We start from the raw sequence: 17,945 nt of genomic DNA on the forward strand, positions 1-17,945 counted from the left end.
AATATTAACTATTCCCACAGTGCACTCAGTGTTACGTTTCAATTCTAAAGCAACTTAATATTAATTCTACTTTATTTTTGTAGATAGAGGTCACTACCATATAAATTTATTTCCTAACTCATTAATGGGCTACCACTCAAATTTAAAAATAATCAAACTTATTTTAAATACATAAATTAATAATTCACAGAAAATCTTACCTTTAAGATTGATTATGATAGTAACATTATCAAGTTAGAGGTAGCCATCAGGGCTAAACTCTCAATCTATTCTTAATCAAGATTTTCTACTTGAATAAGACATGAAGTCAATGCACAAGATGTGATTAGTTTCCAATTATTTATTTTTTATTTATTTTATTTTTTATTTTTTTATTTTTTACATCATTGTTCATTTTTAAACAATATTTGCTCCCCCCCCACCCCTCAGGTGTAGTCCCCATAGAATTTCCTTTACCAATGCACCCGTGTACCATCACCTCAGTCCCCTGTGCTCCTCCCTGCCTCCCTCTGATCCCTCTCCCTCCTCCTCCCCTGCAGGATGTCTCTGTTTTATAATTGTCTGTTTTTGCTTTGCTGTGTTTTGTATTGTTATTATTTTTTTACACTGATGTCTTATTGGGTTCCCCTCTATTCCTGTTATAAGTGAAACCATCCAATATTTTTCTTTTTCCTGCTGGCTGATTCCACTGAACATAATTCCTTCTAGCTCCATCCATGTTGCCGCAAATGGCATGAGTTTATCTTTTTTGATTGCTGAGTAATATTCCATTGTGTATATATACCACATCTTCTTGATCCAGTCATCTATTTTTGGGCATTTGGGTTGTTTCCAGGTTTTACCTATTGTAAATAGTGCTGCAATAAACATAGGGGTACAGGTGCTCTTTTGAAGCAATGTTTTTGTGTCCTTGGGTAGATCCCTAGGAGTGGAATTGCCGGGTCGTATAGTAGCTCCATTGTTAGTAGACTGAGGAATCTCCACACAGCTCTCCATAGTGTAAAATCAACTTTTCAACTTACATTCCTGTGTCAGTAATTGTGAGGGATTATTCCTTCATCTACACTAATGGAGAGGTAACAATAAAAAACTGCCAGACTTAGAGATTGTGGAGTGTGTGTGTGTGTGTGTGTGTGTGTGTGTGTAAAACATAACCTGAAGTCTGTCAGGGAATGCTCAATATCTAAAAGTCAGTTTTAATAGGGGGAAGGAGGAGCCAGAGTAGAGCAATAATTAAGAGAAACATTCCAAAGGTCCCAAATATAAAGAAAAGGGGAAGTGAGCCTACAATTCTATTTGGGTCTATCTCTGGTTAAGGAATCATATATTCTTTTTATGAAGTTCAGTGTCCTTATCTAAAAACAACAAACTAAGAACAAAGAATAGAGAAGAAATTCCAAGTCCACTACAGTTTATTATAAGATGTCTCCACAAGAGTCTGTTTCCTATATGGGGTCTCCCTGGAAAGTCTTTCTTAAACCAAAAGTCCTGGTTTCCTAGAACTTAAAAATGAAGTCAAATCTATAGTGATTACTATCTTCTATTTCAAGGAAATTCTATGTCCACTTCACTTCACTGTGAAGTAGAAGAGACAGCATCGGCTTCTGGTAATAACATTATTTCTAACTTCCTCTTCTGTAATTTATATAAAGTACCACTTCTCATAACTAGGACTGTGGAAGTTGGAGGGTTAAGATGTAAATGTGAAATGCTTTGAAAAAGTTAACACAGCTTTATAAATATACAATTTTTATAAACAGATGAAAATACTCATTCTGGAAATATAATCATATTCTACCTCCATGGTTGTTACCCAGCAACAAATTGGGTTTGTAAAAACTTAACAACTTGAAATATTTCATATGCAATATCCAGACCTCCAAGTTTTCTGCCTACCACCTGTACCCTCTAACAACCACAGAAGAGATCACTTAAAAAGGAAGGGAAAATATTATCATTTTTAATTAATTTAGCACCATGAAGGTGCTAAGTGTTGTTCAGAATAATATATTCAAAATAACACATGGAAATAATAAAATCCTCTCTTGCTTATTCCTCCCTGAGGCAAAACTTTGATTTGCTTTTTTTCTTTTTTTGTGTCTGTGCACCCCATTGTTTGCTAGGTATTTGAAATGTATGATGTATAGACAACTTTTCTCAGCCCTTCAAAATTATAAAATATTGACAGAAAATGACATTTTTTTAAAAGTTGGTTTTATTTTCCCCTTCGGTGTCAGTGATAGGATGCTGTTTTATCAGGCAGCTAAAGACAAGTTAAAATACCTCTCCAAAGGGAAAGGAAATCATATGATAGAATGAGTGAAGTCTGAGGCAAGGAAAGTTTCTGTAAGATAAACATCTGGGGCCAGAGGGGCAGGTAATCTGATCCCCTGTCATAGCTGCATCAGCTGTCTACACACCTTCTTCTTTATCACAGAAGTATTAAAACTTCCTCCAAGTCCAATGGAGTTTCTGTTTTACTTTCAGACTTCAAAACTTAAATCAAAGTTAGTAGCGAATAAGCAAATATATATATATATATATGAAATAAGAAAAGCAAGTATATATATAAATAAGAAAAGGCTCAGAATTCAATTCTTCAATAGAATACTGGAAACCAGTCTTAAAATGCAGCACCTCATTATTTATAAAGGAGCAGTTACTGGCAGGAGCATATATGTTACATTTGTGCACTACAGGCAAGTGTGTATAGAAACCATTCATTTCTCTTTTCCACTTTTCCCCCAAATACAAATCTACACAGCCAGTTTGTGGCCTGAAAATCACATCTAGAAACTATCTTTTATGAATACAAGTTTCTCCTAAACCAGAAATATAGATTTCCTTTCTCTTTTCAACCTCCTAATCCTTACCCCACTTCCCAGTTTCTCAATATGATGTCAAAAGGAGTACAGATTTATCTCCAAGATATTTTAACAAATTCCAACAAAAGGCATCACCTTACCAAGGCACTTAGAGTCTCTCTGACATATAGAATTTTTATCTTAAAAATATGTTTACATTTTTCAGCACAAAAGAAAAATATTTTTAGATAGAAAATCATAAGTAGCCCCTTGCATAAAAAACATATATGCCCTTCCTTCTCTGCGAATGAAATACCAGCTCCAGCCAGCCATATTATTCTCAACACTTCTCAGGACTTATTTGTAAATGTAATGAGTTACATTATAAGGGACATATCAAATCATACAATGATAATGAAATTTTGGATGCATCGGCTTTGAAATTATACCCAGCGAATACAAATTCATGTTCACCTGGCTTTATTTTCTTGATTTTGTGTCTATAGATTTAATATTTTTGGTTTGGGTATAATTGCTACAAGAATCCTTGAATCCTCGTTTTTATTGGAAGTCTTTATTGAGGTAATATATTCTATATGAGAGTGATGAGAAGTTGAGTTTGAAAGATAGACACTAAAATCCTGGTCCTTAATTGTGGCTTTGCAACTGACTTCGTAACCGTCAAAGGTTTGGATGTTCTGTGGAGAGTGAGTTGTTTGCTGCCTGTCTCTACCATCTGCTGCAGTGGTGATTTCATATCATGAACTTCTTTGTTGACAGACAGGTACATGCTGCTATTCGACACTCTATCGGAAGGGTTTTCCTGCTGAAAACTGAAGCAAATACACACAGCTCCTGCACCAAACCAACAACACTTGGATAATGATACTTGTCATCAGCTTAAAGTAACAATGAGTAATTCCAGCTCCCATATGCCTGTATTGGACTATTTCCTAGCCCGAGTTGATTTGACAAAACAAAGCTACTTCCAACTGGCAGATCTTGAAAACAGTCCCACAACTATTCAAACCCAAAACAGTGAACTTAGAAAGGAAGTTAGCAGGAAGGTGTTCGTGTGTGTGTGACATCTGGACACATATTATCATCTATACATATATATTAGTATCTAACTGCTATTTCTGATGCATGGTATCAAATGACAATGCTGTTAAAATTTGAGGTTTAATTTTACTCACAATGCGTGTCTCTTTCCTGTCTGACTTGTAAAGGCTAATTCAAGGGGCAGATGAAGTGTTTCATCAACACTAACTGAGCCTTGTGTGAAGGGCTAAGGCCACCAGGCAGGATGCTCAAAGCCCCAATGCCAGGTGGCACGCATTCTACAAAGGACCACACAACCAAACAATGGATGGGCTTCCCACATGTTTTTGAAATGTTGCTCTGCTCCTGAAAAAAAGAAAAGAAACAATTGTTTCCCCCTTACTTCCTGCTATCCTATTAGATCTGTGAGTTGATTTTTTCACAAAAATATATTTTGATAAGAGACCCTGTTCTGTTCTTTTAAACAGATGTTTGCCATGCCCTTACAAAATGACATTTCTGAATTTTAGGATTTTTTCTTCTTTTTGTTAAGGATCTAGCATTTCTCTTCATCCTACAGACAGCAATAATAGAATATTAGATATGAAGGGCCCTCAGAAATAATCTAAAGAGTTTCACTTCTTTATTTTGCAAATTGAGAAATTGGATTTGAGAGAAAAAATTGATGAACCCAAGGTCACACAGTTACTTCCTGCCAGAATAACAAGAATGACAGCTGGATCTCCTGACTCCAAAATATGCAGAGGTTTTCCCTTAACCTGCTTTCTTCAGTGCCCTATATAAAGCAGTCATACAATCACTTTGATAATCTGCTTCTTTTATGATTTTTAAGGGCAAACTCATCTTTCATTTTGATATTATATATATACTGAACTGAGATGTATACATTCTGCAAGCATTTAAGAAATGTTTGATGAAATGAAGGTGTATCCAGTGTTATCTGTGAAATTTATTTTTTAAGTTTTCTTATATGATTAAAAAATACAAAAAGTTCAAGGAAAAGAAAGGGAAAAAGTTGTCTTCTGTGAAGTAACCTTCTCTAAGCCTTTATGTTGTAAATTGATGGTTGGCTTTTCAAACTTCTTGCTTATCCTAGGAGCTTGGTATCTTTTCTCTGCACTCAACTCTAAGGCATAAAATTTTAGCTCCTATGTGCAGAGGCCAAGAAGTTAAGAACAACGTTCTCTAGATTGCACAAAGCAAGACACTGTGACCATATTGAATGTGGCAAGTCAATGCCTCTCTTACTTTCATACAACCACTTCAGTGTATAAACATCTGTAGGACCATGGGGAGTTGATTTTCCTCTATTTACCAATGTTTGATGCAACAGCAAAGCACTTCTAATCCTGCTGCTTGTGTGTGAAACTGTGCAGAAAGACTGCCTGGTACGTGTGGAATATAAGACAGGTTTTAAAAAATACAACATGGCAGTCAGAAGCACTCATTTTGTTTAGTCTTTGTGGCATTTAGGGGTCGAATCCATCAAGGAGACATTGTTTAAATACAGATTGTAATTCAGTCTATATCCTTGAATTGGGAGCAAATGTTCATCCTATAAAAACCATAGAGTGAAAATCTCAGGAGGCTGACATTTAAGGATGTTGCTTAAGATATGCAAACCAAGAAATACTATGCAAATGATCAGAGTGTCAGTGCAGTTTTTTTTATTAATATGATGTAAGGTATTTCCTAGGCAAATATTTCCATGAAAGTTAAAGTTGTGAATTATGACCATTTAAAAACTCAATTCAGTTAAGATGCTTTATTTTTTGTACTTTTTGCTCAAGCGCCAGATTTTTTTTTTTCCTTTTAGGAAATCCCAGTTTTTACCAAGTAAAAGATACAAAGGCATTTAATGACAAACATCCTAACCCCAAGGCCAAAAAGTAGACCAAAATAAAAAATAAATTTGGTTTCAATGAATCCTTTCATCCACTAATACAAGTTTTGCCGAAGATGCATCAGGTCCTGTCTTGATAAAGGAGAACTTAGAATAATCAATGTGCATGACATTCAGATATGTTCATTTTTTATATCATCAAGAATTTTTTGATTGGCAAAAAACCACAATGATGTGTTTCTAAAAATAACATGCAATACCTTAATGTAATATCCAAGAAAATTATTTCATTTTTATATGCTGTATGAGTTATTAATTATACTATTAATATTAAAAATGCAATAAAACACTAATCAAGTTTCCATTCCCAAGTCATAATTAAATAAATGCCACGTTTCTGATTGTGCTAAGGCCAATTAAATCTAATTTCTCTTCTGTTTCCATACATAGGCTGCAGCTGTATATGCCATCCAGGGGTAATTAATTGCCACCAACTGCCTTCCTCTAAAAGGGGATGCCTGAAATTGGTAGCACAACATGAGCCCCTGAGACCAAACATAGCTTAGTGCTGTTTAGGAAGTTCATAGTTCTTTAATGATCTAGGGTAAATTTTTTTAAAGATTTATTTATGCATGTAAGAACTGGGGTACAGGCCAGAGGTGTGGAGGGTGAGAGGATTCACCAGAGACAGTGGGGAGCAGAACAGACTGATCTACTGAAATACACTGCTGAGGGGAGCAGCAGGTGAGTCAGGAGAGGTCTGCTGTGCCATGTGGGTAGCTCCCTTGTGCCACCAGGAGCCAGGGTAAATTTTTTTTCTCATCCAAAACTGCCATCAGTTTTGTCTCTCTCTCTTTCGGGGTTCTTGGCTCCATAAACAAATTCAGACCGCATAGAAAGCCATAGGCAAGAGAGGAAGGGTTACCTCTGCCACCCCAAACAAGAACTAATGACTGCTTTTCAATGTGTGTCAATTCCAGGACTTCCCTCAGAAAGTCTACACCGGGGCACAAGATTCCAAATGGGTCACATTTAAATAAATGAATTTTTAAACTCATTAGAAAATAACGTGCAACTTGCAGATGATATTTAGGAAAGGAGAATTATAGTTGTTATCATTTGGAATTAAACTTTGAAAGAGGTCTCAGATTAGCTTGATATATTACAATAGACTCAGCAGAAAAGTCGAAAACTATGTGCAGAGATAGAAACTTGCCCATATAGAAACTGTTAGATTCTTAAAGTTGGAAAAATCACAACAGGTCAGACAATCAACCTCCTTGTCATAAGGACAGGCTTGCTTGTAGGCTTACTCCTAAGAAATGGAGATTAAAATTAATTTTTAAATTTTGGGGTTAGAACATATTTATCTTGTTACCTAATCTGACAATTAATGATCCCATCAAAAAAAATAATTCATTAATCTCAATTCATCTTGCTGCAACAGTTTACTGGAGGAGATGCTAAATAGTTTGTTTTCCATCTTTAGATAAGAGTCCTCTTATGGGCAACACTTGTTATTTGGTCTCTGTACTCTCCTGCAAAAAGCTACATATCTCAATCCCCTACCCTCTTCTATCCATACATTTGTGGTAGCGACACTGAGAACAGTTGAGCAGTACTGAACTTAAATATTGTCTTGTGGCCCTAAATATAATCTTCCTTGATTTTTTAGATACTCATCCTGTTTTGCTAGCAACTGGCTTATTATTCACAGTGAAAACTTTTTGTCATACCTGCAATCCCACATCTCATTGTACAAGATTAGCCTTTTTACCCAAAGAAATCTTGTCTTTCTGCCTCTCCTTCTGTTTATCTCTGATTGCATCCCACAATTCACAAAAGTCATCCTTAGTCTGAATGCTAACTTTCAGGGTCATCCTCGAGCTTGGAGTCAGTTTGTCCCTATCCCTTTATTGTGAATATTTGTAAAAGTTTTATACAATAAAGGCCCATGAGTAGCCCCTAAAGAATTCCCCTAGCTTGAAGTTGATTCACTGATAAACACTCTTCAAATAGATTCTGCATTTAACCTCTTCATGCTGATATTTTATATCTCACATGAATTTTCACATTATATGTACCCTGGGTGAAACTCTATGAGGATGTATTCATTACAAAATGCCTGTGCACATGTTTCTCTGTGGGAATATACAGTAAATTAAGATGTCCTTCTGAGATCAGTAAAGTTGTGGCCTGAATGCTATAGCATTTAACCACAGGTTTGATCCAACTTCCTTTGTAAATCACCTTGGGCATGTGCTTTCTGAAATATGTATGTGAATTATTGCCTTATTTTCATACTGTGGGTATTGTTTATTATGGAAGGGCCATTAACCCTGTAAGATGCAGATAATCTTCCACTTGCTTGTCTACAGCAGAATATCATTTACTGTCACACTGATTAAATATATTATGACAGCAAAGCTAGTAATGTGCAAGGTATGGGCACAGGAAGAACATGCTTCATGCTCTTTCTCTGCCAGCTCTCTGCAGAACAGTTTCTGTATCTAATTTGATAGTTTTCAAATAAAGAACATCACATTACCAGGGGCCATTTTACCCTCATATGCTCACATACATTGGTCTCCAGAGAAAACCCAGATAAGGAATTTATATAAAAATCATACTTACAAAGTAACAGTCCTGATTAAGTCTACTATTAGTGCCCGGAGTTTGTGTACTCTTGATGCTTCAAACATTGAACTCAAGGTTTCTCTTTTAGTGCAAGCAATAAAACAAACCTCAGGCTGACCTTCCCCAAGACAAGTGCTAAAATAATGGTATTTCCCAACTTACTTTTAAACCTAAGTCTACAAGGAAAGCTTGAACGTGACACACAAGGATACACAAGGACGCATCTATCTCACATACACATGTACATAGAGATACATTATAAATTACATTTTCTACATCCTGTCTCCATACACACACACAAGCTGCTATAATTTAGTTATTTACTATGTACTACTACTGGTGTAAAATGTCATTTTCTAAGAATACATCTGAGGCTTAAGTCAGCATTTTTATGATATCATCTGCACTGGGAAAACATTAAAGGCTCAATATTTAATAAACATAATAAACATCCCCATGAAACAAATTGTTCATAAACTACCTGTTTAATTTTTCAGGGTTCCTGAACCACATATTTTCTTATTAGTTGTGAGCCTGCTGGGTTGGAGGATAGATAGGGCCTGTCAGGGATAGAATATAATGTAGCGGTTTTATGAATTATTTCTGTGAGGAAAAGCCTATTACAGCTGACAAGAGGGTGATGATATTAGCCCATCATCATTCAGATGGCACCACCCTCCCCCCTTCATCCATCAGGCCTCTTGTATGGGGGCTGTAAGCCACACCGTCTTTGCACAGCCAACACAAAGACAAATTCTACTCTTTTTCTGAGTCCATGAAACATTTAGTATTTCATTTTGAATCATGGCAGATGACAGAAACAAATGGTCTAATGAATCTCGCTTATTGTCCCTTGCAAATCTGAAGATGAGCTAAAGGTAAAATCTCTATTTCGTTTCCTTTTTTTTTTTTTCTTCTTTACTCTTTTTTTTTTCTTCCTTTCTTCTTTATTTGATGCATTTCTTCTCCCTGAAAAGATCTCAGCTCCATTCTAAATAGATGTTGAGGTTATAAGGTTATTTTCAGAGCAGGTCATTTGATTTGGAAATCAACTGCATGTTCCACAATAGTCCCTTTCTCCAACATCTTCTAACCTTTTGGGACAAAATCCATTTTCACTCATTTTGTTGCTTTGCAAAATATAAATACAACAGGAAGCAGTATCAGAAGGAAAAATAATGAGTATATAATATATTTGAGGAAAATGGCAACTATGCATCAAATGAAAACAAGAATGATATGCAGTTTTAGTTAAAGTGAAAGTAATTTAGTCTGCCAACATCCTCTGTACCACCTATTTCCAAGTTATTGCACTGAACTTACAAGATCTGTGTTTACCTTCTCAAGGTGTATTTAAATATGGCACTGAGGTCTGTCAAGGGATTTGTTGGGTGAAGCTGCTCTAGAGAATAATGACAAAGACTCAGATGTGAGCCCACTTGCCAATATTATCATTCCCTTATTTCCTGTTCCAAAGGCTTCTGGGTAGAACTGACCAGGAGGCAGTACTACTCTGGTGGCCTGACAAATATTAGCTATTAGGATATTTCTGTCATGCTCTCTGCTGCTCTGTTGAAAGGAAGATCTTGTCCTGCTTGTGTGCTGGCTCCTTCAGCTGTATCAGACAGTGCTGATGGACATGTGTTCTCAGAGGTCCACAGCTCCGGGGCCACACTCCTGCATCATGTATGCATGTTCGCAACAAGACACAGGCACAGGCATGCAGAAACATGCATTTAACTTTGTATAAAAAGACAAGAAAAATATGCAGCGTTGGGGCTAAAAATAGGGAGAAGGGTAGGAGGTAGAGAAAAATTCCTCCTCTGGTTCTTTGGCTTGGGTTGGCCTTATTTCCCTCCCTCTTCTCTGTGACTCTGTAATGGCTTTTTCACAGCCATTAGAGTTGTCAAGTAAATTTTTCTTAGTTCAAGTATGTACAATTGATCCTGATAGATGTTAATAGCTCAAACTAAGGCAGAGACTGCAGTCAACATACAGGAATAACAATTCTGTGGTTAAAAAGAGAAATGAAAGTTTGACAATTGATGCTATAATATAAGCCAGAGGCACTGCAGGTCAAATTTTCTTCATTTTGGAGTAAAATTTCACCAGTGATGTGCTTAACTCATACAACATTAATTGCATTGTGATTTAACTTGTTAAGATTTAAGCTTAGGTAATTTCATATTTTTTTCCTGGAATATAAAATTTAGTAAAAATCTTTTGAAGAAATGAAATTTAAGTGTGTTGGTTTTCTATTATCTTGTAATTTTCTTTCAGAAAGAAAGCTCTACATGAAAAGTTGATTTTAATATTAGTGTTGCAAAAATTTCTAATTGAACTTTTGCTAATTGTCAAGAATACAATAAGAGAAAATATAATATCAATGTACTTCTATCACTTATTAAGCGCTTGAGTTACTTAATTCAAAATTAATATTTGATTTTTCCAAAGACAAAGCATCTTATAAACTACATTTATTCCATAAATATCTGAAAGCATTTCTATAACTATCTTCATTACACAAATATCTGAACAATGAGAAATTTTAACAATTCAAATATACCAGAAATTAAATTCAAGAGAGGAATGTCAGTTGTGCAAATAGAACATTTGGAAATGTCAGTGTCTAATCACTTATCTCTATCCCCTTCTTCATGACTTAATGTCCTTTGTAACCTCTTCTTGTCAGTCACTGAGTCTACTCTAAGTACCAGGTAAAATTAAAGTAGCTATTTTTTTTAATTGAAAGGATCAATGAAAATCTTAATACCTCTTTCTACTTCCTGCACATTTCCAGGCAAGAAGAAGAAATTGGTTGGCAAAACAAAGTGTGTATCAATTTATTGTTAAACATATATGGAAAACCAAGCCAAAAATGTAACTAAGAAAAGGTAAAAAAACAGATCTACTACCATGGACCTGCCTTGTTTCTTAAAAGACCGAGTCCATGTCTGTGGTACTGAACACATGTTTCTTAAGAGACTGAACATAAAGCAATACTCCATGATATCAAGGTGAAAGAAATCTCCCAGAAACTTGGCAAAGGCTTAATCTTCTGATGTCAACCTTCTGACCATCAAGGTAAGTATGGTAGCTTCTGACTTTGATATACTTTTTAGCTGATCAGTTCAGATCAGTTTTGTCATGTGGTAAATGGCACCCTTTTAAATTTCACAGAAACACTGAACCGTTCAGGAAAATGCTAGAATATTTATTGTTAAAAATAGATGCAATCTTGCAAATTATCAAGCATCTACATTTGCATTGAGGAAAATGAGAAGTCACAATATTTGTGTCTACTCATTAAGGGGAAAGAAACATTGGCCAGGTAATATGAGGTTGAACTATTTGAAGCTGTTGTTTTTATAGGTCAGAAATGGTTGACTATCAGCAATTTCATGTGGTTCAACCTAATTAGATACAACATTTGTAATAACCTAAATTTGCACATTTCTTTGATAAAAAAAAGTACACAAAATTGTTCAATGATATATTAGTGCCCGATGACGACAGCTATTATGTCCAACATCAACATAAAATTTTATGTTGGTAGGATTAAATACCAAAATTTCAAGGCAAACCTCAACCTCAAGAAGTTTACTTGTATTTCTGGGCAGTATTACTTCATGTCCTCTGTTTTTCCTTTTTCTGTTTTTTATTTCCCACCCGGCCAGCTTGTCAGCCCCATCAAAGTAATGCGTTGTTTTTTTTTTTTTTTTTTCTGTTTCACATTCTTAGGTCCACAACAGTAGTCCAGGAAAACTAAAAAATAACAGTATGATAACACTAAACCATGTTGGGATCTCATTCTTAGTGGCCTGCAACCTATGCTAATCACTCAAAAGTTCACTCCCCTTTGTGGTTTAATGCTTTGCAGTCACCATCTTCAAAGTATTAATGATGTTATAGCTTTTAACAATTTCTTCTATGTTTTGTGTTTTGTAAGTGAAGTCAAATGAACTAATGGACGATGCACTCAGGGCTTGGAAACCAGCTCAGGTACAGTTCTGTCTCCTGAAACCTCCCAAGTAGTTCTTAGCCACTTTACCCCACTCCTGTCTAGTGAGTGCCCTGCTTCTCACCCTTTATGGGGACCAGGTGCAAATTTGGGAAGGGCTGGGCTGGGTGTACACATGCCATGTGCTCTGAATATCAAATGCTGTATGTATACCCATGGCCAATGAGGCACAATATTAAACCGCATATATAAAACATCATGACAGGTTTAGAAAAGACCACAAAAGAAAGGAACAGCTTTTTTCTTTCCTTGCCTTTGAAACAAGGAGACTTATACTTTCACTTTTCACTGGGTATTGTAAATAGTGTAGGTGGCTAGGCCTATTTAAATACATTTGTAATACATTTGACAAAGTAGAACTGCCAGAGAAACTTTTCCATGATTTGAAATCTGTGTGTGTGTGTGTGTGTGTGTGTGTGCGCTAAGGGGAAACATGTAAGGAGGAAGTATGAACAAGAAATCTGTTGGAAGGAAAAGTTGTCCAAAACTCAGAATAGAACTCCGTCTTTCTCCCCATGCTGAATGAATTCAAACACAATATCAGAAAGCAAACTAAAAAAAAAAAAAAAAAGTTGCTATCAGTAAAATTCAATTTCTTCTCCTTTCTACTAAGATTATGAGTCTGAATGCATATTATTTCAGCACGACCTTGCTGAGAATACATCAGTGGTAGAACAGTGTGTAGGTTCTAAAAAAGGGCTGGAAAACCTAGGAAAGGCTGAAAAAGCAGGAGGGGACTCTAGAATCTGAAACAACAAAATTCTGTGTCATTCCATCCTTTAAGTGAGATAAAGAACATGCAGAAGATTAGGCTTTTGCTAGTCTCTCCTTTCTCTTTCTCTCTCTCTCTCTCTCTCTATATATATATATATATATATATACACACACACACGTATATGCATATACATATATATGTATATGGTAAGACACTTTATGTTATTTTTTGCTAAATAATTTCCCCATAATCATCTACTGAGGAGAGGTCTGCTGCGCCATGTGGGTGGCTCCCTGGCCAGCTGGGGATCGAACTTGTGTTGCAGAGGCTGTGGATAGCTTCATAGTGCGGTGCTTAACACCTTGTGCCACCAGGGAGGCCCTGGAAGGGTGTTTTCTGATGACAGCCCTGTGTTTATGTGATGCTAAGGTGTAATTAAACTCTGAAAATGTAGATCCTGAATATACTTAATTTCAAATATATTCTGTCTAATTTTAGATTTATTTTTCTGTGCCTTTATTTTATCCCTTGGACTGCTAAATTCCTTGAGGATATAATCTCTTGAGCGACAGTGATATACTCATAGTAGGCATTCAGTCAGCTGTCAATTGATAGTTTAAGTAAATGCCCAAAAACTTTTTTATCTGTGATCTAATTTTTAATCTCTGAACAATGTGCCAGCTTTGCATGTGACTTGTTTCGTTTAGTTCATTTACATTAGATGTCTTTCCTCATTCTCGGTTCAAATCCTTCCACATGCCAACCCCCAGATCAAATGCAAACCCCCACATGAAGCTTATGCCACTTCTCCCAAGGGAGTTCATCTATATCTGTGTGCCATCCCAGCAGATTAAGCTTCTGCTTGAGACGCGATCACTCCATGCCACTCTTTGTCCTAGTGAATCCAACACTAAAGAAAGTCAGTTACTCTAATCCTAAATCCCCCTAGCTCTCCCCCCACCTTTTCTCACTCCCCTCCTTAAATTATAAACTACTTCATTTTCCAATATAGAAACTACAGTTTTATTATTTCCCAGAGGTCAGAACTATAAAGTAGATCAGATTTACAGCACAGTAGTATTTTTTAGTATATGCTAATTTGTGAACCAGCTAAAATTATTATTCCCAGAGTAATTAATTACAGTTTCTGTAGGAAACCAAGAAGAATTCTGTAATGTACTTACATTCAATAATTAAAACAAACAGCAATAGGTGACAAAATTGTTCAGAAAACAAACTGAAAATTTGGGGGTTAGGACAATAGACAGAACTGTAACAGCAGCTTGCTAGACAAAGAGAAACATCTCAAGACAGAATGTGCATTTCAAAATACAAATTTTGAAATAGTTATTGTCCACAAACTCCTTTACATATATTGTTCCTTTTATCTGGATGCTTGAGACTGCTATTCATTCTTCTTGACCCAGTTCATTAGTTCCTTTTATACATCACTTTGCATTTTATGATATAATTATTCACATGCTAATCTTCACTGAACTGCAAGATTCCCAAGAGCAGGGTGCTATTTTTTTTTTAATTTCTGTTCTAACAATAGGTATCTCACATAGAGTGATGGTCAACCCATGGTTGCAGGGTGGCTAATGTTTCTTTTAAAAGATTCAAAATGACCGTTAAGACTATTGTTTACCAAGTTTTATGTTTTGAATTATGGAGAATGCAGATGTGCTAAATATATAAATTAGAAATTAAAGAAAAATTAAGCTAAACAGTATATATAATAAACAATAGGAAATTTATAAATTAAAAAAGAAATGAATGTATATTTTGTAAATTTTTTCAGATATCCAAAAGGCATAACAATTATTATACAATTATGTACCATCGAACTTAAAACATGAAACATTACTTTCATGTTGAATATCTTTATGTAACCCCATGTCTACAATTCTCCTCAGTCTACTGATGATACTAAATGATAATATTCTTGGTGATTTTTAAAAAGTTTTTCAGCTCTATTAATATACAATTGTTACTTAAAATTGTGCAAGTGTAAGGTGTCATATGATGATTAGATACACATGTACATTGCAAAATGATTACCATAACAAAATTAACACATCTGACCCTTCATGTAATTATCTGGTGAGACCATTTCAGATCTATTCTCTTAGTAATTTTCAAGTGAACAATATAGTACTGTTAATTATAGACACCCTGCACCTTCCACCATCATTTCCCCACTTCCTCCAGCCCCAGGCCCCTAAAACCACCCTGCTATTCTCTGTATCTATGAGTTCAGCTTTTTTAGACTCCACACATAAGTGAGATCACACAGTAATTGTTTTCCTTTGTCTGACTTAGCGCATACACCCAAGTTCCACCCATGTTCTTGCAAATGACAAGATTTCCTTCCTTCATTAATGAACGAATTATATTCCACTGTGAATCTACATACCACATTTTCTTTATCAAATGATCTGTTAACGAACACCTAAATTGTTTCTATGTGTTAGATATTGCATACAATGAAATGCAATTAAAATAGAGTGCAGATATCTCTTTGAGATTGTGATTTCATTTCTTTCACTAAATATCCAGAAATGGAATTTCTAGATCACATATTTCTATGTTTATTTTTTTGATGAACTTCCAAACTGTTTTCCATAAAGCCTTTACCAATATACATTACTAACAAATATGCATAAGGATTCCCATTTCTCCACATCCTTGCTAACACTTACTATATCTTGTCTTTTAAAAAACAGCGATTCTAACAGGGATGAGGTGGTATATCATCCTGATCTTGATTTGTGTTTTCCTGGTGATTAATGATATTGAGCATCTTTTCAAGAATCTGCTGGTGATTTGTATATCTTCTTTTTTTTAAATGTATGTTTTGGTTCTTGGGTTATCTGTTAATTGGTTATTTGGCTTTTATTGCTATTGAGTTGAGACATTGTTTAATATATTTTGGACATTAATACCTTATTTGAGACATGTTTTAAAAACATTTTATCTGATTTCTTTGATTGTGCTTTCATTTTATTGATTGTTTCTTTTGTTGTACAAAGTTTTCTAGTTTAAAGTTAGTCTCTTGAGGAATGAGAGTGAGGGAGTGAGGAGCACAGAGGACTGTGGTGATGGTGCATGGGTGCCTTGGGGAAGGAAATTCTATGGGGACTCAATCTGAGGGGGTGGAGGGAAGAAAATATTGTCTAAAAATTTAAAAAAATTGATAAATGTAAAATAAAAAAATTTAAAAATTAAGTTAGTCTCTGTTTATTTTTAATCACTGTGTAGTATTCCATTGTGTACACCACACAATGTACACCATCTCTTGATGCATTCATATGTTGTGGACACCATGTCTTGATGCATTCATATGTTCTGAGGCATTTAGGTTGTTTCCATATCTTAGCTGTTGTAAACAGTGCTGCTATAAACATAAGAGTACAAATTTCCTTTTGAATCAGTATTTGCATTCTTTGGGTAGATACCTAGTATTTTCTTTTAGATAGATATTTAGCTGTTTTTAGTTTTATTTTCTTATTACAATCAATCATGTATCTAAATCTTGCATTAGTCTTCATGTATAAGAGCTTTTCTTTGATAGGTACCTAAGATCCCTAATTTTGATGGGTTCATTTTTCCTTTACAGCTTTTGCTTTTTTCATCTGTTTAAATATTTTCTATCTTGTAATGAATTTATCTTCTAGAAGTCTAAAAATGTCCCTGTCACATTTGAGTTTTTGATTCTTTCAGAAGTGATTTCTGTATATGGTATGAAACAGTAAATCATTTTCCTATATGGAATATTTATCCCAGAAATATTTAATATATTCCCTTTTTTCATGGATGTCAATGCCATCTATATCCATAAATTGATGTTTTCACATAAGCATAGTTTTTTTTATCTCTGGTTTGTCCCATTGATCTATTTCCCATCACCAAAATTACTATATTTTACTAGTAATTATTCTTTGTAAATTTTTATATTTAAAAGAATAAGTCTTGCCCAATGCTTTTCTTTAAAAGTATCTTAGCAATTCTTAGTTTTTTTCTCTAGATAACTTCTAGAATGAGTTTTTTTTACTTAGATCTGTGAACAAACCTATGATTTGAAATTAGAATGCTTTAAATTAATGGATCAGTTCTTGGAAATTAACATTGTGTGAATAGTGACTATTTCATTCTTGAACATGTTATATTTCCCCCATTTTTATCTGTTAATCAAGTAAATGTTATAGGTTTCTTCCTAGAAGTTTTATACATCCTTTTACAAATTTATTTTTAAATAGCTTATATTTAAGTAATTTAAATGTCATTTCTTTAAGAGTATATGTTTCTAATTGGTTGTTGCTAATATATAAAACTGAATTTTTGAATTTTGTATTCTGGACATATATCTAGCAACCACTGAAGAAAATATATAGAGGTATTGAACTTCTTGCAATATGGCCTACAAGGAGCACCTTTTTATTGCAAACAATAAATAACAAAAACAGAAAAAGAACTCAACAAAAATGCTGAAGCTGACAAAAATTGAGAACTCATTATAGCCTTGTGGCAAGGATATGAAGCAAATGGAATTCTCATACACTGCTACGTGTAGGGCAAGTTGCTAATTTAAAGTTCAAAAATAGATATCCTCTCTTGAGTTGATTTAGTGAATATTGTACATCCCAGAAATCCCTTTTCTTAGGTATATAACTGTGATAATCATGTACATATGTACCATTAGCTGTACATGAACGTTGGTAGCATTTATGCAAAAAACTTGAAAGTGAAAACCAAAAAAACAATTCCATCTCGATAGTGTGATTACATCATAAATTATTACAACCAGTAAATAAAAGAAGCATATACATAAAATAGCAGGGATAAATTTTGAAAATAACATAC

This window comes from Talpa europaea, assembly GCF_964194135.1.
Source record: "Talpa europaea genome assembly, chromosome: 8".
In the NCBI taxonomy this organism is placed as follows: domain Eukaryota; kingdom Metazoa; phylum Chordata; class Mammalia; order Eulipotyphla; family Talpidae; genus Talpa; species Talpa europaea.